The sequence below is a fragment of the Camarhynchus parvulus genome, chromosome 1A (genome assembly GCF_901933205.1).
Source record: "Camarhynchus parvulus chromosome 1A, STF_HiC, whole genome shotgun sequence".
Classification (NCBI taxonomy): Eukaryota; Metazoa; Chordata; class Aves; order Passeriformes; family Thraupidae; genus Camarhynchus; species Camarhynchus parvulus.
In genome coordinates this window covers 67,676,441-67,696,505 of record NC_044586.1, presented here as the reverse complement: position 1 = coordinate 67,696,505, position 20,065 = coordinate 67,676,441, and the positions used below count along the sequence as shown (strand labels likewise).

General features: G+C 46.4%; 2 non-coding genes across 2 annotated transcripts; both read left to right on the top strand.

Annotated features, from left to right (window-relative positions):
• Positions 1–12,333: 12,333 nt before the first annotated feature.
• Positions 12,334–12,448, top strand: LOC115910759. The gene has a single exon (XR_004061212.1). It is a non-coding gene; the product is annotated as a U5 spliceosomal RNA (small nuclear RNA).
• Positions 12,449–14,044: 1,596 nt separating this feature from the next.
• LOC115910758 lies at positions 14,045–14,159 on the top strand. The gene has a single exon (XR_004061211.1). It is a non-coding gene; the product is annotated as a U5 spliceosomal RNA (small nuclear RNA).
• Positions 14,160–20,065: the final 5,906 nt, after the last annotated feature.

Below are 20,065 nucleotides of genomic sequence, written 5' to 3'. Positions count from 1 at the left end.
TCTGGCAGCGATGGGATCAGTTTTAGGCAGCAGTGCATCCTTACAGCACCTGTAGAATCAGGGTGGTGAAGGCTGCAGAGACAGCTATGTCACATAATGCTTTTGATTTCATTATTAATGCTGTTTTCTGTGCAGCTTTGCACTGCTAGTGTAACTAGAGACTAATAATCAGCATTTTGATCCAACTGCTAATACTGTAATTAAGCCAAAAATAAGAGGGTTTTTTTCCTGCAGACAGAGTGTATCCTGTTAACAAGATTTTGAGGGTCAGGAAATGAAGGGGCACTGAACCTGCAGAGCTGCCTCTCTGTGATCAGCCACTTTTTCTTTTTTATCTAAATGAACATGCAAATACAAACCACAGGCCCACTCTTTTTGCCAGTTACTCCCTGCAATCCTCTCCAAAACTGGCCTATCATTTTCCAGAAGGCTCAAGAAGAGCTGGGTAAAATCTTTGCAGATTTGTGTCCTTTAAAATTAAAAAATTCTGTGTCTGGGGGACAAAAATGCAGTGAAAAAGATTGGATCAAGATACTCTGCTCATTAAAGTCAGGAAATGGTACAATCTGTAGGGTCTTAACTTTCAGTCCCAAAATAAAAACGCCTTTTCCTCTCCCTTTTATTTCTTCCCAAGCCATTTCAACGCTGCTTACTGCTGCAAAAGCGATCTTGATAAACTTTAAAAATGCTGCAGATCCTCTGACTTTATTGGAATTCCCCGTGACAAAAATATCTCAGCTGAGGACTGAGTGTGCTGGGCACTGAAAGTGCTCAGCTGTGTGCTGCAGCTCTCAAACAGACAGCACAGATTTGCAGATTTGCTTTTGGGTCTTGGGTTTTTCAGAGCAGAAGGACTTTTTTTTATTATTTTTTTTAAGGAAGAGGATTGACAGCTTGTTGAGAGGGATGATCCTTCCCCTCTGCTGAGGGCACATGTGGAATGCTTCCCAGTGCAAGAGAGGTGCGGACATATAAATATAAATAAAGAAAATCTCTTTAAAGGAATAAAAAAAAAAAATAAAAAAACACCAAAAAACAACAATTTTTTTTTCCTGTGAAGGTGGTTGTGCTCTGGAGAAGGTTACTCTGAGAGGCTGTATCCAGTCTTGGGGCAACCTGGAATAGTGGAAGATGTCCCTGCCCGTGGCAGGGGTTTGAAACTGGATGATCTTTAAGGTCCCTTCCCACCCAAACCAATCATGCAAAAGAGGCATGGACATACTGGATATATAAATAAAGAAAATCTGTTAGAAAGAATTAAAAAACCAACAAACAAACAAACAAAAACAAAACAAAAAAACCACAAAAAACCCCACAAAAACCTAAAAAAAACCCCAAAAACAAACAAAGAAAACAACACTTTTTTCTGTGAAGGTGATTGAGCACTGGAGAAGGTTACCCTGAGAAGCTGTATCCAGTCTTGGGGCAACCTGGAATAGTGGAAGTTGTCCTTGCCCATGGCAGGGGTTTGGAACTGGATGAACTTTAAGGTCCCTTCCCACCCAAACCAATCTATGATTTAATGTTTCTATGAAAAACTGGAGTTTTATCCCAAACTATAACCAAAAACATGAATCATCCATGGAGCCAGATGGGTGACAGCAGGAAAGCAGCAGTGCAGGAATTATTAGACCACTGGTGTTCTTGTGGTATCCAGAAATAAGAGGTATCCCACAGAACCTGATGGAGTAGCCTCTGGAAAGAAGGAGGGATCTCTGTGTGAAGGAGTTTTGATGTTAACTGGTTCTCTTTGACACATTTCTGTCTCCCTGCCACCTGAACCCTGCACAGCCACACTTCAAACACCTTCCCAGCCGGAAATAAGCTGAAAAATAGTAGATGTTCTCCACATATAAAGCACTTTCCTAAAAAAGCTGGGGTAAGCACCAGGGAGGATGAGGAGGTACTTCATAAAATGACAGTGCTAACATCAGTGAAAATGAGGATAAATAGCCCAGGAATTGGTTTAGGGTGGGAATTAGAGATAAAACTCACCCTTTGCTGTAGATCAGGTTCCCTTCAGGACCAGAAGCAGAAGTGTTAATTTGTCTCCTCCTCACTTGATCTGATGGAGTGAATGTGACAGGGGAGAGAATGACCTTATACCACAGTCAATCCTGGACACGCTCACAAGGATTGTTTCTGAGAGGAAATGTAGAAATCATCTCACTTCTGCAAGAGAAACTCCAGCTCTCCTCTTCATAAGAGCTGTGACTTGGGCTCCAAGTACTCCTGAAGCTAGGAATAGGTTTTTTCCTGGGAGAAGGTTGCTTCAAACTGCAGGAGAAATGCAGAACTGCTTTTACAGAGGCCACAAACCCAATTTTCTCCAGAGCATCTCCATGCTTGTTGTCCATGTGGCTCTGAAGGCTGACATGGCAGCTCAGAATTCATGTTCTCAGAAATAAAACTTCAGATTCTTTGCCCTTTACAAAAAACTTTAACATCAGGAATTTTCCACTCTCGAGAGTGAGCAGATGGGAGGAACTTCCCTTAAATGCCATCTGCAGCACAACCATAATTTCATAACTCTCGCTGTCATGAAAGATCCCTTTTTAAGTCAAAAGAAACCTGATCTGGGGGAGAAAAAGGGACATCTGAGCCTGCATTCCTTGTTTCCCTGTACTGGCACACAAAGAGGAGGTAAACACTGTGAATCCAACTTTGGGCAGACTTTGGGTGGCCTGAATAGGTGCAGATATTTCTGATGATATGAAGGAGCATGATGGCCCCAAGACACCCAAGTTTCTTCCTCCACACCTCCAGTGACCACTCCATGACACCTGATCCACACCTATTTCAGGAAAGAGTAATTTTCTCCTTGGAAACTCCTCTCTCTCTTTCCATGGACACTAGAAAATCCTTGGAAAACCAGCTTGGATGAGATACCTGTTACATGTCTAAAATTGGACATTTTATCCAAGCCTGCACAACTCACCCAAGAGCAGGCAGAAGCAGAGAACTGATTGACTGGGGCACTCAGCTGGCCTCTGGGATAGCTCTGGAAATGACAGATCCCAAATATCTTCTCTTGGACATGCAGAGAGAAAAGCTAAGACCCTCCACCACAACAATCATCATACAGGACAGTGCAAGATGGTTCAGTCTGCATTACTGGGAAATGCACACCAGGAATATTCCGACAGCTGAAGGCTGCTGGACCCTAAAATTTCACTGCTACATATTAGAAAAAAACACATTTATCTACAAAAAATATGGCAGGAAGGGAAGCTCTGTGTGTGTGGTGAAAGTAAAATTCTAAAAATCTAAAATTCAGTCTCCACCTAATATAAATAAAACAAGTTTTGGAGCAAGGTGGAAGGAAAGGAGGTGGGCAGGAGGAAGGTGTCCGTGGAGTAGTTTCTCATCAGAGACTAGGCCTCCCTGCTTCTACTTAATTGATTAATTCCTCCTTAGCAGAGTCATCTGTTTGATGTGCTTTTCCATGAAAGCAGTTCAGGAAGTTCATGGGAGTTAATCCGTGAAGATGGCTGGAGCTGCAAAGCCGAGCATCTGATTAAAGGACGCCGAGATCGCTCGCGGCTTAGCTGCTTTCAAAGTTGTTCCCAAAGTCTTTGCTAACCTTCATATTTCAAAGTTCATCTCTTGGCACTGGGGAATTTAAAGGGGAAGGTTCCTTTTAAGCAGTGGGATTATTACTGTGATCAAAAAGCCGGGGGAATAAATTCCAAGGGAGGCCACACGCAAAGTCGCATGCGCCTGTAAAATGCAGCGGATAAAAGATCCAGAGGAAAACCCACACACAGAGGCTTCTGTTTCACAGCCTCTCTCTCTCAGGTTTAGCTGGGTGTGTGTTCTATTTCCACCTGTCAAAGGTGGGGCAGTGATCTCTGTCCATGGGGCAGTTTTTTCTTTCTCTCTCCCACAGCCAACCCTCCCTCCAGGAGATCTCTGCTGTCCATGGCCACTGAGTGTCCCTGCAGGGCTGATCCAATTCCAGCATCCCATGGGGAGATGCTGCGCCCAGGGGAGGAGCCAAGCATTCCTACCTGGATCCAATGTGAGCCTGGAGCAGCACAGCAGCCTTTGCCCACTGCATTGCCAGAGGAGCAGCTTTCTGCTGCCCTGCATTGCCAGAGGGAGCCCAGGCCCATGTGCAGCAGCCCTGGAGCTGCAGAGGAAAACTCCCCCCTTGTGCAGGATCCCTGCTCCAGCAGCAGCACAGCTGGCACTGCAGGAGGGCTGAGCCCCCATGGGATGGGGCTGTGCCACCACCCTGACACACAGGGGCCCAGGGCATCTTCTGACTCTGTAGTTTGCTTGGGTTTTTTTTTGTACTATTGCATTTATATTTTAATTTTCGTAGTAAAGAACTTTATTCCTATTCCCCTGTCTTTACCTGAGAGCCTCTTAGTTTCAAAATCACAATAATTCAGAGAGAAAGTGTTTATGTTTCCCATTTCACAAGAGACTCCTGCCTTCCTTAGCAATTTTCTTTTCAAAGCAAAACACTATCCAAGCCATCCTGCTCTGAATGCAGCACACATCCCACACACAAAGGCAGAGCCATTCCTCGTGCCAGGGCTACCTGCCTGTGCCCAAGGACCTGGAGAAGCAAACAGCACAGGAATGTTGTCTCTGCAGGGGTGTGCATTGCTGCTGCTCACAGCAGAGCCTGGAAAGGTGAGCAGGAGCTCCAAGGGGGCCATAACTCAGGTGTGCTGGTGCTGAGTGATGTAATGAGGTGACAGAAATCCTCTGCTGGTGCCCTGAGAGGCAGTAACGATGAGGGATGATGTGGGAGGCTTGCAGAGGGACGTCACACTGCCGAGCGATTCTGTGACTAAAGAGCAGCTGAAATTCAGGGGAAATAAGTGCAGGGTGGTGCACACGGGGAAAAGAAAGCAATCCTAACTTTACCTCCAGTGATGAGCTTTGAATGGGCTATTACTTACTCAGGAATGAGTTGGTGTTTATAATGAGCAGTTCCATGAACATGTCACCTCCGTGCTCAATGGCGGTGACAAAAAGCAAATTGAATGTTAAGAATTAATAGCAAAGGAATGGAGATCAAAATAGAAGCCATTATTACACCCCTGTGTAAATTCAGTGCGTGTCTGCCTCGGGAATGTTTTGAGCAGCTCTGCTGTTCCACCCACTGAAAGGATGCAGCAGAACAGGGAAAGATGTGTAGAAGGGCAATAGAGTGATCAAAGGTACAGAACAATGAAGTACTCCAGGAATATTTCATCTGAATAAGAGATGACAGCAGCAGAGTATGATAATAGTCTATCAGATTATGAGTGGCATGAAGAGGATGAAAGAGAGCAACTATTGTTTTTTGTTCCTTTGAAAAGACAAGAAAAAAGGGTGCTTGAGATGATAGCAGGTCAGAACAAAGGACTTGCTTCACACAAGGTGAAGGTAATCAAGAGATAATCCCCCCTTGCCTAGGGATACTGCAAATGCTGGAAGTTTACTCAATGGAAAAATGTTCAACAACTTAATGGGGAAATATTCATGGAATTCCTGGTAAATACAAAGGTACTTCAGGAGCAATTATGATTTTGTTCTCTAGAGGGTATAAAAATATCTGCATTACCCAGTGTTTCACCTTATGCTGGGTTGGGCAGACCCAGAGTGTGGGTGATGTTATCAGTGCTTGATTTCCTGTCTCCTCCAGAGGATTTATTCCCCCAGAAGATTTGTGGGGGAATCACCATGCCAGGAAGAGTTCAAAAATGTGTAGATGTGGTGCTTAGTGGTTTAGTGATGGACTTGGTAATAATGGGTTAAACTCAATTATCTTAGAGGTATTTTACAACCCCAACTATTTTATGAATAAATCGTGAAGGACTTGGCACTTTGTCCTGGCTTTTCAGGAGGGCAGCTCTCTGGAATCTTTCCTGGATCAGCTTCAAGGCTCCTGAAGAAATTTTTCCACACTAATTTTTCACATTTCCTGTATTATGTCATGCAGGATTTGAAGACCTAGAAATTTTCTCAAGCTCTTGGAGTTTTGAGGACAAACCAAACCTCACTGCTCTGTGGTTGTGTAATGAAGCTGATATTGCCTTTCTGAATTAGGGGCAGATCAGGAGAGGAAAAGGATTTAACTCTATTAAATTCTACAGGACCATGTAAGGCCCCAGAAGCAGAGTCACAGTGCAAAGGGAATGAGATCTGCTGTCATTCTGGAATGAGATCTGCTGTCCTTCCTGTATGACCCTGTCCATGGCACAGCACCTCCTTCATCATTCACACCTCTTCTCTTCTCTTCTCTTCTCTTCTCTTCTCTTCTCTTCTCTTCTCTTCTCTTCTCTTCTCTTCTCTTCTCTTCTCTTCTCTTCTCTTCTCTTCTCTTCTCTTCTCTTCTCTTCTCTTCTCTTCTCTTCTCTTCTCTTCTCTTCTCTTCTCTTCTCTTCTCTTCTCTTCTCTTCTCTTCTTTCTCTTCTCTTCTCTTCTCTTCTCTCCTCTCTTCCCTCTCTCCCCTCCCTTCCCTTCCCCCCCCCTCCCTTCCCTCCCCTCCCTTCCCTTCCCTTCCTTCCCTCCTTCCTTCCCCCTTCCCTTCCTCTCCCTTCCTCTCCTTCCCCCTTCCTTCCCTTCCCCCCTTCCCCCCCTTCCTCCTCCCTTCCTCCCTTCCTTCCTCCCCCCCCCCCCCTCCCTCCCTCCCCCCTCCTCCCCCCCCCTCCCTCCCCTCCCCTCCCTCTCCTCTCCTCTCCCTCTTCTCTTCAAAAAAAAAAAAAACACTCTATTATGGGACATTAGTGAGCTAATCTAAGGGAATTTAGGCAGGTAGATGATTCAGAAATATTTCTCTGTCCTCCAGCAGCAGAAACAATCAGTGGGACCCTTGTTTGCTGTGGACAGAGTTGGATATTTTCACTGGTGAGGCACAAGAGAGTTTAAGGAAGGCAAAGCCCTTCTGAAAGAGTGGAAATACCAGAGTTCAGGTTATGAAGTTCAACCAGGTCATGGAATGACTGTCGAGAGGTGTTTTACAGCCCTACAAGTGCCCTGCCTTGTCCCCTCTCTCTCCATGCCTCATGAAGGCTTAGCTGAGGTACAGATTAATTTTTATGATGGATTCAATTTGTCTATTTGCAAGCCAAGGTGCACTGATATCTCCAGCCCTGGAGAAGTGATGAGGGGCCACACACACACACTTGAGAGCCTGCAGCACCCGGGCTGGTGCCACAATCATCTTGGGAACCCGTGGGCTGGGTGTGGAGGCAGAACAGATGGTTGTGAGTGCTGTGTTTAGAAACATGGGACAAGGAGGTGCAGCAGGAGTCAACAATCTGAGATCATGCACGCAGTGGAGATTCAACCCCTGTGTCCTGCATGACATCCCCTAAAACTCTTTCCTTCTGACAGCCCCTGGTCGGAGAGCAGCATGAGCAGCACCCAAGCTGGGCTGGACATGGGAATTTGGAAGTGATAGCCCACGGTGAACACAGTGGACAAGTGGAGCAGTCACACAGAGTTATCATCTGTGGGGAAAATAACTCTGCCCAAAGGGATTGGGATGAGTCAGGCTAAGGATGCTGTAATTGAATAAAAATACTTGTGCTTTCCTGCAGTTCAGCTAATCCACATTAGCAGTTCACTCAGATTTCCTTCCCTCTGACAACAAGAGCACAGAATCGAGGGATTTTAGGGCAAAAAACCGCACCAGGTACATTTTTAACAAAAGATGATTTAAGTGAAATGTGCTGGCCACCTTTCCCCTCTCCTCCACTCAGACTGACCTTCCCCCAGTCTGGCTTTAGAGAAGAATTTATCTGGGGAGTGAATATGCAGCAGGTTGCCCTTCCCTGGACAGATCCCTGTCTCCAAGCACACAGCAGGCTGAGGTCGGCACAGGGAGCTGAATTTTCATCAGCAACAGATCCTTCTATTGTGGTTTGCAGTTCTGCACACAGAGATCAGGAGGGAGATCAGGTTGCCCTGCTCTTACCTTTATCAGGACTTTCTTTCAGCAGGTGACATCATCTTATTGATAAAGGTCAGCTCCTTTCTGAGTCATTGAATATTAGAGATGGCTGGAGGCAGGGGGAGGCAGTGATTTGATGTGACAGGGCAGGAGGGAGCACACCAGCAGGGCAGCAGGACACAGGCTGCAGGAAAGGGCCATGCCATGATCCATTGTGACAAGGGGAGAGCTGTGGATGGATGGTCCAGCAGCCTGAAGTGACCCAGCAAGGGCAGGAGAGACAGAGGCAAAACCCCCGTGGTGTGAGTGCAAATGGGACAAATCCAGAGAGGCAAAAACCTCTCAAAAACCCCCGTGGTGTGAGTGACACCAAAAAACTTGTGCAAATGGGACAAATCCAGAGAGACAAAACCCCCATGGAGTGAGTGCAAATGGGACAAATCCAGAGAGGGAAAAACCCCCATGGTGTGTGTGCAAATGGGACAAATCAGGGAAAAACCCCCATGGTGTGAGTGCAAATGGGACAAATCCAGAGAGGCAAAACCCCCATCTCCCATGTGAGTGCAAACATAGAAACCCCCATGGTGTGAGTGCAAAATGGGACAAATCCAGAAGAAACCCCATGGTGTGAGTCATAAATCCGGTGTGTGTGCAAATGGGATAAATCCAGAGAGGCAAAACCTCTCAAAAACCCCCATGGTGTGTGTGCAAATGGGACAAATCCAGAGAGGCAAAAACCCCATGGAGTTAGTGCAAATGGGACAAATCCAGAGTGACCTTCCTTAGCTGAGGATGGGATCAGATTTATTCTGCGAGATCTTCTGACATCATGAACCACTTCCTTTCCTTAAAGCTCATCCCATTCCATCCCCTGCCATGGGCAGGGACATCTTCCACCACCCCAGGGTGATCCAAGCCCTGTCCAACCTGACCTTGGACACTTCCAGCGATCCAGGGGCAGCCACAGCTCTACTGGGCACCCTGTGCCAGGGCCTCACCTCCCTAACAGGAGAGCATTTCTTCCTGATATCTCATCTAAACCTACTTTATTTCAGTATAAAGCCATTAATTCTTCGTTTTAAGATCCAGAGCACAGCAGTCCAGGCTGGATCCAGGATGTGGATGCAGCAGACAGGGGAGAAGCAGCAGCAAGCAGGGACTCTGCTCTGTGGAAAAGAGAGGCAGGAGCCTGTGATATCCATCACTTGCCATGTGCTGCTTGACTAACCTGAACATGCATTTAAAGACATCAGGTTTGCTCCCAGGAGATTTCTCCTTCCTCCAAAGGGCTGTTTCTCATGCATTCAGCATCCAAGCATTTTGAGAAAAGGGCTCTCCGTTCCTGCAGGCTCAGGAAGGCAGGGACAGCTGGTAGCTGTTTCCTTCCAGCCCTCTTCCTTTCCCATCCTGTGAAATTTCATGCCAGCTGTGGTCACCTGTTTGATTTCTCTTTGAGTGCCTGCTTTCCTCCACAAATTAATTTTGATTATTGTCTTGCCTAGCAGGGAGGGAACTCTTAGTGGTGTGAGCCTGCAGCACTCACCCCCTTTATACTTTTCTCTTTTTCCCCTGCACTGAATATAATTTTGTGGTTCTCTGCCTTGCCCAAAAACAACCCTCAGTCCCAATTCTGAAGTGTCATCTCCATTACATCACAGCTGCCTGCAGACAGGGCTTGTGGCTCGCAATCCACTCAGCTACTTGTGATTAAAACTGATTGCAAACCCCATCCTGGGAATTGGGAACGACTTCATCATTTCTGACAGCACATCTTGAGGCCTTGGATGAGCCTGGCAGGACAAGATCTTCACAGGGAATGGGAGAAGAATACGGATCTGTGAGAAACACATGATGATTTAGGAAAAAAATATATAGGAGGGCCCAGGTTAGAACTCCCCAAGCTGGAATTTGGCAAAGGAGGGGGTGAAAATAAAGCTCAGCTCTTTGGACTGCCAGGACCATCCTTAGGAACAGGTGATGGAGGAAATGGTGTAGCAGAGAAAAGCAGATCCCTGCCCAAGCCTTCACTCAGTTTGGGGCATCAGAAACTCATGGAGTCAGTGTGGATGTTCCTGGAAAAAACAAAAAACAACTGTTGTGCTTCTTCCCAACAGCAGCAGCGGCACATGACAGTCTCAGGACTCTCCTGCACTCCTGCATCTGCTGCTGCTCCATCCTGTTCCCTTTGTACAGCTGCAGCCAGTCATTCCCTGCTGGGTCAGAGCAGGGCTGCAAAATTAAATTCTGCAGAGTGATAGAGCCTTGAATGTGCTCAGAGGGTTTGGATCTTGCTCCAGACTGAGCTGCACCACCTTTCTACTGGCCTGGATTTTGGCTTGATTTCAGAGATTTATATACTTAGGATTAACTATGGACTTTACATTTAGCATATAATAAATGTATTTTTAAATTAATTAATAAATATTGTAAAATATCATAAATATTACATATCTTTATGTCATAACCCACTTGTTTTTCCCCACCTGGACTTAACTATGACTTTACATTTACTATATAATAAATGTAATTTTTAAAAATAATTAATAAAATATTGTAAAATATCATAAATATTACATATCTGTATAGAATAACTCACTTGTTTTTCCCCACCTGCTCTTGTTTGGGATCCAGTGCTTTGTGTTGAACCACAGCCTGATTTCCAGAGTTTGTTCTGAGGTGACAGAACATCCACCAGATTCCTCAGGACCTTTTCCCAGCATGTTAAATCCTCTCCCTGATTCACCCCAGTCTTTACCTCCTCCAGCCTGATTTGAGCAATGTTTTCTCTCATTTCCTCTGAAACTCCCCTGAAGAATCAGCCAAACATCTCCATAAGGAGGTGCCTCTCCCGTGTCACCCCCAGGAACCGAACAGGGTAAATTTGACACGTTTCCCACTCAGAGTTTGTCCTTCTGAGTCACTTTTGCTGCTCTCTCCTGCTGTCTCTCCTAGCACGGGATGCTCCCTTGCAGGCACAGACATCAGAGCAGGGTGTCCCCCCTTCTGCCATGCCCAGATGAGAAATGACTCTCCTCATCTGGCTCACCACGTCCCAGTTCTGCATCCAGGGGCTGAGTCAGCCCTGCTCAGGGATCTCAGGCATTGCTCTGAGATTTTTTCTCAAATCATTGAGCTGGAGTTGCTGCCTTCCAGCACAGATTCTCCCCTTCCTGCCTGTGAAAAACGCCAATCACTTGTTTTCAAAATTTTAAAAGTTTAATAGTAATAAAAATGGTTATAAAAATAGTAATACAATCAGAGTAATAATAATTTGGACAATCAGGATTTAAGACAATATGAGACAATAAAGACAAAGAGTTACGGATGTCTGGGTACCTTTTTCCAGGCAGCACAGGCCCGGGAAAAAGGACACACCTCTAACAACAGGAGTAATCCTCAAGAGCAATAGCCTGTTGTATATTCATACACGTCATACATGATGCATAAATTCCTATTCAAACACAGGATTTTTGTCTGGTCAGTGTCAACTCTCTAACACACATGGCGTCTTTCAGGAGGGAAGCAGTTCGTTTCTTCTGATAGGAAAGCAATAAATTCTTCTCTTCTGAAAGATTTAGGTGTCCTGTGTCTGTTATCTCGCTGCGAGTCCTTTCTTTTAAATAAAGCATCTTATATAGCATAGTTTCTATTTTAACAATTTTTTTTATAACCTAAAACTATACAGTACTTAAGAGAATTAATACAGCATTACTTGCTAACACAACACATATAATATTCATTTTAATATTTGCGAAAAGCCAATCATAAAATACATGCATTTCTCACACTGCTCTTGCTCCAAGAGATTTTTTTTAATTCAAACAAACCTTCGCAGAGGGTCTGTGCCCTGGGACCATCTAACTCAAGGCATGGAGCTGACGTGCCCAAGTCATAAAGATTGTCACCAGAGACACCCAAAAGAGACTCATTTTCTGCATGAGCAGGGGCTCTCCGGAGGTCCCTGGATCCCTGGCAGTGTCCCAGGCCAGGCTGGACAGGGTTTGGAGCAGCCTGGGACAGTGGGAGGTGTCCCTGCCATGGCAGGGGTGGCACTGGGTGGGATTTAAGGTCCCTTCCCACCCAGACCCTCCTGGGATTCTGTGTTGGTTGGAACAGGAGCTGAGCTGAGCCAGCCCAGCCTCTGTCCAGCCGACAAAAGGCGTTTGTCTCATGTTCCCCTAGAGCTCATTTCCTGTGCCTCATTAGTATTCATCTAATTTGCATACCCAGGGTGCACCGCGGGCCAACAGCGCGGCTCTGCTCAAAATTCCCATTTTTGCCGTGGGACCACTTGGGTGGGGACACGGGACTGGGCTGTGACACTGCCAGGGGACCCGTCTGGGGACAGCACAGGGTCACAGTGTGGGTGGAGAAGGTGACCGTGTCCTGCAGAGGAACATCCATGCAGGGCAGGGTGTGGGGAGGGTTGGGAGGGCATGCTCTGGTTTCTCTTCACATCGAATAAATCTTTCGCCTTTTACTAAAGATTTCCGTGGAGAGAAACAGTCAGGAGTGTCTGGGAATTTTTGGTGGCTCTGCTGTGGCAGAGCTGTGCTTTCATTGGTTAAAAATTAGAGTGGTTCTTGGAAAGTGTTGCAGAGATGGGTTTAGAATATGTTGGGAAATGTCCCAACCTGATCAAGCGGAGGGAATGAGTTAGTTGCGTTTAGGATCCTCCACTGTTGGGAAGATTGAAAGTTTGACAAGAAGGTCTCACAGATATGTGTGCTTAGCAGAAAGATTTTTACACGTAGAGTCTGATGAAGGACTAGAGATGGAAGCAAGTTTTGATATAGAAGAAAAGAATTGCTGAGCCAGTCTCACTGGATAACCAAGGAGGCAAAGGGTGTGTTAGTTAGAAGGGGTTTTATGGCTTAGAGCAAAGCATAAACTCACCCCAAACAAGAAGATGTTTTTTACCAAGCACAAAGATAGCACAGGCAAACAAGGCAGCAAATGGTGCAAGTAGAAAAAAGGTCTCAGAATTTTCCACTGCAAGAAAACTGAAAAACAACTTCCAGCTTAAACTGTAATGTACTAACTTTTAGTGACTGGAGAACAGTAACATGAATGTGGTAATTACAGGAGTTATGACAGGCTGTAGATAAAAGTTCAGGTATAGATTGGTTCTGCTGCATGAAGATGCTCAGCAAAGAAAACTCTGTAATGCACTGTAACCAAAACCAAAGGGTCTCCAGGCCTGCCTGCAGCTGGAGCTGACAGCTGTGGGCACAGCTCTGTCACCCACCAGCCTGGGCTGCTGTGACACCTTGGATACAATAAACTCCATTTTGTATACAATAAACTGCATTTTGGAGAGCCCCTGGAGTCCCGCATCTCTCATTCAGGCTCTTACACTCCCGCCTGGACCTATGGCAGTGGTTCCAGAGGAGGCTCCAGAGATGCTCCGAGGGCTGGAGCCCCTCTGCTCTGGAGCTGGGGGTGCTCACCTGGAGAGGAGGAGGCTCCAGGCAGAGCTCAGAGCCCCTGCCAGGGCCTGAAGGGGCTGATGTAAAAGGAGGTGCGCGACTTTACCCCAGCAGATCCTGATAGTATGAGGGGAAATGGTTTTAGACTAAAACTGGGAGATTTGGGTGGGATATTGGGGAGAAATTCTTAATTGTGAGGGTAGGCAGGCCCTGGCACAGGGTGCCCAGAGCAGCTGGGGCTGTCCCTGGATTCCTGCAATGTCCCAGGCCAGGCTGGACAGGGTTTGGAGCAGCCTGGGACAGTGGGAGGCGTCCCTGCCATGGCAGGGGTGGCACTGGGTGGGATTTAAGGTCCCTTCCCACCCAGACCCTCCTGGGATTCTGTGTTGGTTGGAACAGGAGCTGAGCTGAGCCAGCCCAGCCTCTGTCCAGCCGACAAAAGGCGTTTGTCTCATGTTCCCCTAGAGCTCATTTCCTGTGCCTCATTAGTATTCATCTAATTTGCATACCCAGGGTGCACCGCGGGCCAGCAGAACGGCTCTGCTCAAAATTCCCATTTTTGCCGTGGCAACACTTGGGTGGGGACACGGGACTGGGCTGTGACACTGCCAGGGGACCCGTCTGGGGACAGCACAGGGTCACAGTGTGGGTGGAGAAGGTGACCGTGTCCTGCAGAGGAACATCCATGCAGGGCAGGGTGTGGGGAGGTTGGGAGGGCATGCTCTGGTTTCTCTTCACATCGAATAAATCTTTCGCCTTTTACTAAAGATTTCCGTGGAGAGAAACAGTCAGGAGTGTCTGGGAATTTTTGGTGGCTCTGCTGTGGCAGAGCTGTGCTTTCATTGGTTAAAAATTAGAGTGGTTCTTGGAAAGTGTTGCAGAGATGGGTTTAAATGTGCTGAGCAATATCCCAGCCTGATTAAGCTGGGGAAATGAGTTAATTTGGTTTAGGATTCTCCACTTGCTGGGAAGGATGAAAGTTTGGCAAAAAGGTCTCACAGATATGTGTGCTTAGCAGAAAGATTTTTGAATGTAGAGTCTGTTGAAGGAATAAAAATGAAAGCAAGTTTTGGTACAGAAGAAAAGAATCACTGAGCCAGTCTTACTGGCTAACCAAGGAGGCAAAGGGTGTGTCAGTTAGAAGGGGTTTTATGGCTTAGAGCAAAGGATAAACCCACCCCAAACAAGAAGATGTTTTTACCAAGCACAAAGATAGCACAGGCAAACAAGGCAGCAAATGGTGCAAGTAGAAAAAAGGTCTCAGAATTTTCCACTGCAAGAAAACTGAAAAACAACTTCTAGCTTAAACTGTAATGTACTGACTTTTAGTGACTGGAGAACAGTAACATGAATATGGTAATTACAGGAGTTATGACAGGCTGTAGGTAAAAGTTCAGGTGTAGATTGGCTCTGCTGTATTAAGATGCTCAGCAAAGAAAAGTCTATAATGCACTGTAACCAAAACCAAAGGGTGTCCAGGCCTGCCTGCAGCTGGAGCTGACAGCTGTGGGCACAGCTCTGTCACCCACCAGCCTGGGCTGCTGTGACACCTTGGATACAATAAACTGCATTTTGTATACAATTAACTGCATTTTGGAGAGCCCCTGGGGTCCCGCATCTCTCATTCAGGCTCTTACACTCCCGCCTGGACCTATGGCAGTGGTTCCAGAGGAGGCTCCAGAGATGCTCCGAGGGCTGGAGCCCCTCTGCTCTGGAGCTGGGGGTGCTCACCTGGAGAGGAGGAGGCTCCAGGCAGAGCTCAGAGCCCCTGCCAGGGCCTGAAGGGGCTGATGTAAAAGGAGGTGTGCAACTTTACCCCAGCAGATCCTGATAGTATGAGGGGAAATGGTTTTAGACTAAAACTGGGAGATTTAGGTGGGATATCACGTAGGAATTCTTTATTGTGAGGGTGGTGAGGCCCTGGCATAGGGTGCCCAGAGCAGCTGGGGCTGTCCCTGGATCCCTGCAATGTCCAAGGCCAGGCTGGACAGGGTTTGGAGCAACCTGGGACAGTGGAAGTTGTCCTTTCCCATGGCAGGGGTTGGGACTGGATGATCTTTAAAGTCCCTTCCAACCCAAACCATTCTTTGGCTCTGTTCTTACCTCTGAAGAAGCCCCTGGTGCCAAGGGGAAGAAATAGCTCCTCCTAAAGGGAGGTACATCCAAAATTATGGGTAAGATTTGCCACGTCAAGGTTGTGTATTTACCAAACTGGCACCTTTATCTTGAATTCAATCTGCCCACTCTTTGGGACTGTTTTCCCCATAATTAATTTTTAAGGCTAGAAAAGGAAGACTTTAGACCATTCACACCCCTCTCCTTCAAGAAATTAGTTTCCTGCCTTTATTTTTTGCATGCCTTCATTTCCTGCCTTCATTTCCCCTGCTTTTGAAAGGAGCAAAATTTTCTGTTTGCAGAAGTGAAACCCAGGGTGACAAATTTTCCCTCCCAGAAAACCCCTTCATGTCTGGGTGAAGTGTGGCATCTGTCTGAGAGCACAGGGAAACGTTTTTATGTGTTCACATCAGCCCAGAGTCAGGCCCTGCTGCATTAATTGGGACACTGAGCATAGCACTGCATTTATTTGGAATAATAAAGGGAAGTTTCCCAGGTGGGAAATATCCAGGGCACATTACAGACCCTGAATGAGATGCCTGGCCTGCAAGGTCCTGGCTTGAAGAGTTTGGCTACCAACAAATCACTGCTGGCATCTTGGCAGTGCTGTGAACACCACAGACATCCCATCTTTTCCTTTGGCTCCTGCCCTGGGAGCCCCTCTTGTCATCATCTCTTGGTCATTCTCCACAGACACAATTTGGATGCATTTGTGGCTGTGGTTGTGGTCACCTTGCTGTTCTGGAGGCTGTAAAATCACCTTGGTGACCTGCATGGACATCCCTGGTGAGTGGAGGGGAAAGATGCTTGGGTTTACAGGCTGTTAAAAATGAAAATAAACTGTGTTGCATTGGGTCTGTGGGAGGTGGATGATTGTTCTCTGCAAAGGCAGAGTTTGGAGGGAGAGAACATTCCCACATCTGCTGTGGGACCTGCAAACTGTCCCTCTATGGCACAGAGTCAGAGCCACTCATCCCTCACATGAGTGGGATGAGGTGGAACAGAAATCCAGGGGAATTTGCATCACCAGGCTCACATTTTCCCGACAGCTTTTTATGGTTTAGGCTTCCAAACCCAGCCTGGCTACCCAAAGCAGACTCCTGCTTTTAAACAGCACTAAAATTAAGGGGCAGAGATTCCCCCACAGGATGCCTGGGATGCTCAGTGTCAGTGCCCAGCCAGAATTAACATGCAACCTGCAACCAAGAGGCTGCCAGGAACAAGCAGCAGCTTTGAAGGTCACCTCGCCTTCAAGTAAATAAATAAATAGTAAATAAGAAATCAGGCAGCAATGAATAAACCAGAGACATTCCACTGGCTTGGACTTGATTTTTTTTTTTAAATTTCTTCTTTGCTCTTTTTACTTTCACATCCTCAAAGGTCGGTGCTAACAGGAGACCCCTCTTATCGCTCATGCACACTGCAGCAGCCTGGCCTGTCTCAGAGGCCCTGAGACCAGCCCAGAGCCCAAGCTGGGAGCACCAATCCACAAATCCTGTCACCCCCACAGCTGATGTCAGTCCTGCTGTCAGTCCCAGCCCATGGCAGGTGGGAGGATGCTCTGCAAATACTGGGTTTGCCTCTTAGACCACTGTAGTAGATGACTGACCCCCATCCAGGGAATAATGTGCTCTGACTCCATGATTCAAGAATGCTGAACAAATGCTTCATTAAGCTACACCATTACATGCTAAAGAGATACTATACCAAAGAATACTTGTGGGATTCGCATTCTCTGAACCTGAGAGAAGCAGAGAGAAGAATGATCAAAACAATTCTTATCCAAACAATTCTTACCTCATTTGCTGCTCCTGTGTTGTTCACAAGTGGAATGTACATTGTGGAAGACTGTTTACCTGAAGGGAATTGATAATTGGATTCTGGTGTGAGTGTTTTGATTCACTGACCAATTGAATCCAGGTGTGTGTGTTGGGACAGTCACGAGATTCTGTGCAGTTGAGTGCTTGGCAGATTCAATTTAGATGTGATGTAACATGGTGTAACATAATATAGAATAATATAGTACAATAAAGAATAATATAGTATAATAAAGTCATTCATTAGCCTTCTGATAAGATGGAGTCCTCCTCATCATTCCTCCCAGATGTTGGGCAAAAATATCACCTATAAATACTAAAGAGATACTATAAATAAATAAATAAATAAATAAATAAATAAATAAATAAATAAATAAATAAAAAAATTAGATACTAAAGAATACTAAAGAGATACTGTATTTTAAAAATACTAAAAAAAACCCATGACTGTCTCCAGCCATCACAACACAGCTTTTACCCAATTGGCCAGTCAATCCAAACAACCCTCACCTTCAGCAAGCAATCTCCATAACACATTCCACATGTGACAAACAACAGGAGCATCAAGTAGAGATAAGAATTGTTTTCTCCTCTTCTCTGAGCTTCTCACTGCCTTCCTCAGGAGAAATCCTGGGAGAGAGAATTATAATTACCACAGACCACAGTCTTTTACACCACAATCCTCCTTGCTGAAGGGACGTGGTGGTGCCAGGTGTTTGTTTTCCTGCTCCTTCCTGCCGTGCCTAATGAGATCCTGGCTCTGCAAGCTCAGAGTTGACTTTTTCCAGCAGTTCCTGCAGCTTGGCCACATGGCCAGGGACGAGACAGTCTGAAATCACACAGGGAGCTGTGCCAGAGCTATTTCTGATTGTGTTGGTGCCATGCTGGACCCATCTGCTGCCTCTGAAGGGCTGCTCACAGAAGGAAGTGCAGGAGATGGAGACTTGCTTCAGCTCTTTCTTCTCGAGCAGAGAGGCTCACAGACAAGGGAGGGCTGTGCCTCACCTCTCAGAGAGTCTATGCTCTTGTGTACCCATCCATCATTAATGATTAATCAGTAATTTTCCTCTTCTTTCCTCACTTTTTTTTTCTTTTTATTTAAGAGCCCACATCCAGTGGCTCTCTGCAGGCAGGAATCTGGGTGAGCTGACAGGACAGTTTCCCAGGGATCCTCTCCATATGTAGACGCTGCACCCATTGAGCCCAGTGCTGTCCCAACAGGGCCAACGCTCACTCAGGCAAATTTTTGTCACACTCCAGGTCATAAAACTCATTTCCTGACATCAGACTTGGAAAACAACACTTTGAGGGCCATGACATTGCTAGCTGCCAACCAGCACAGCCTTACCAGGTTTCAATATCTTGCCCATGTCACTGGCTAGTCCCACATGCAGTCCAGCAGAAGCCAGAGGTGGATGACTGGGAAGGTATATTTCCTCTTAAAGAAATGCACCCTCAGAACACGGCCATATTCACAGGTCTTGTCCCTTTTGGTCTGCCTGTCACTGACACTTTTGAAAGGAGACCAAACAATCCAGCTGAAGTTGAAGAGGCTCAGGACACTCAATCAGCATCTCACATTGCTGCTCTCCACCTCTCCCCTTTGTGCTGGGTAGATTTATGTATCTATAAAAATGTGGGATCCCATATGTTTTAGGATCCCTGACCAGGAATGTGAGGAAGACCTCTCATTCCCCAGCAGTGTGAAGAGGAGCTCTCCATATTCTATGGAAAAATTCCATGTTTTCCTGCAGGCTTGTAACCATGGAGTTCACCCTGCAGTGCAAGGAAAAGCAGGATGCCTCTTTAGGGAAAACCCTAACCCTGAACCCCATATAGTAAGAAACTATAACTTCTAGAAGCAATAAATGCTCTGAAAAGAGCATCCCTGAGGGAATGAGGGACATTGGGGACAGGCAACAGAACTTGTAGACACTCCAGGAATAAACAAAACTGGGTTTTGTTATTAAAGAAATACAACCTGGTGATGTTTTCTTCTTTCTGTTGTAGCAGGAAGATGTCTCAATTTCTTCACATCACAATGAACAGGGTACCCAGAGAAGCTGTGGCTGCCCCTGGATCCCTGGAAGTGCCCAAGGCCAGGCTGGATGGGGTTTGGAGCAACCTGGGATAGTGGAAGGTGTCCCTGCCATGGCAGGGGGTTGGAACTGGATTGTCTTTAAGGTCCCTTCCCACCCAAACCATTCCATGATTTTATGATAACAAACTTCCCATGAGTTAATAACTGTGATGACCAACACTGAGAACAACCAAGCTGACACATCTGCTGATTCCTCACCTCATGGACACATCCATCACCTCAGGCTGGTCCACCCCCTCCAAGCAGCTCCTTCCCAGCACTGCACTGAGATGTTCCCACCAGGACCATTGTCACTTCCAGCTTTCCCAGCAGCCCAGGAAGGACAATGAGGACCCCAACATGAATCAGAGCCCACCAAAGCTCTCCATTCCCTACCTGCAGCTCTGATGGGGTGGCTCCAGCCCTGACCCTCCCTACATGGGTGGCAGTGCCTGTGTCCCCAAAACTGGCAGGAGTTGTCTCCTAGAAAGTGGAAGGTGCCTGGCAGGAGACCAGGTGATCTTGTCCTGATTTCCTTACTATTGACTCTTCCCCAATTAACATGATAATTGTTACCCTGTGGGCCAGACATGATTAATCAGTAACTTTCCTCTTCCTTCCTTAGTTATTTTTTCTTTTCTTTTTATTTAAGAGCAGCTGGGAAATGTCATTCTCTCCTCCAGTAGAGTTTGAAAGCTCCTCCATCTGGGCAATCAAATTCCTGATG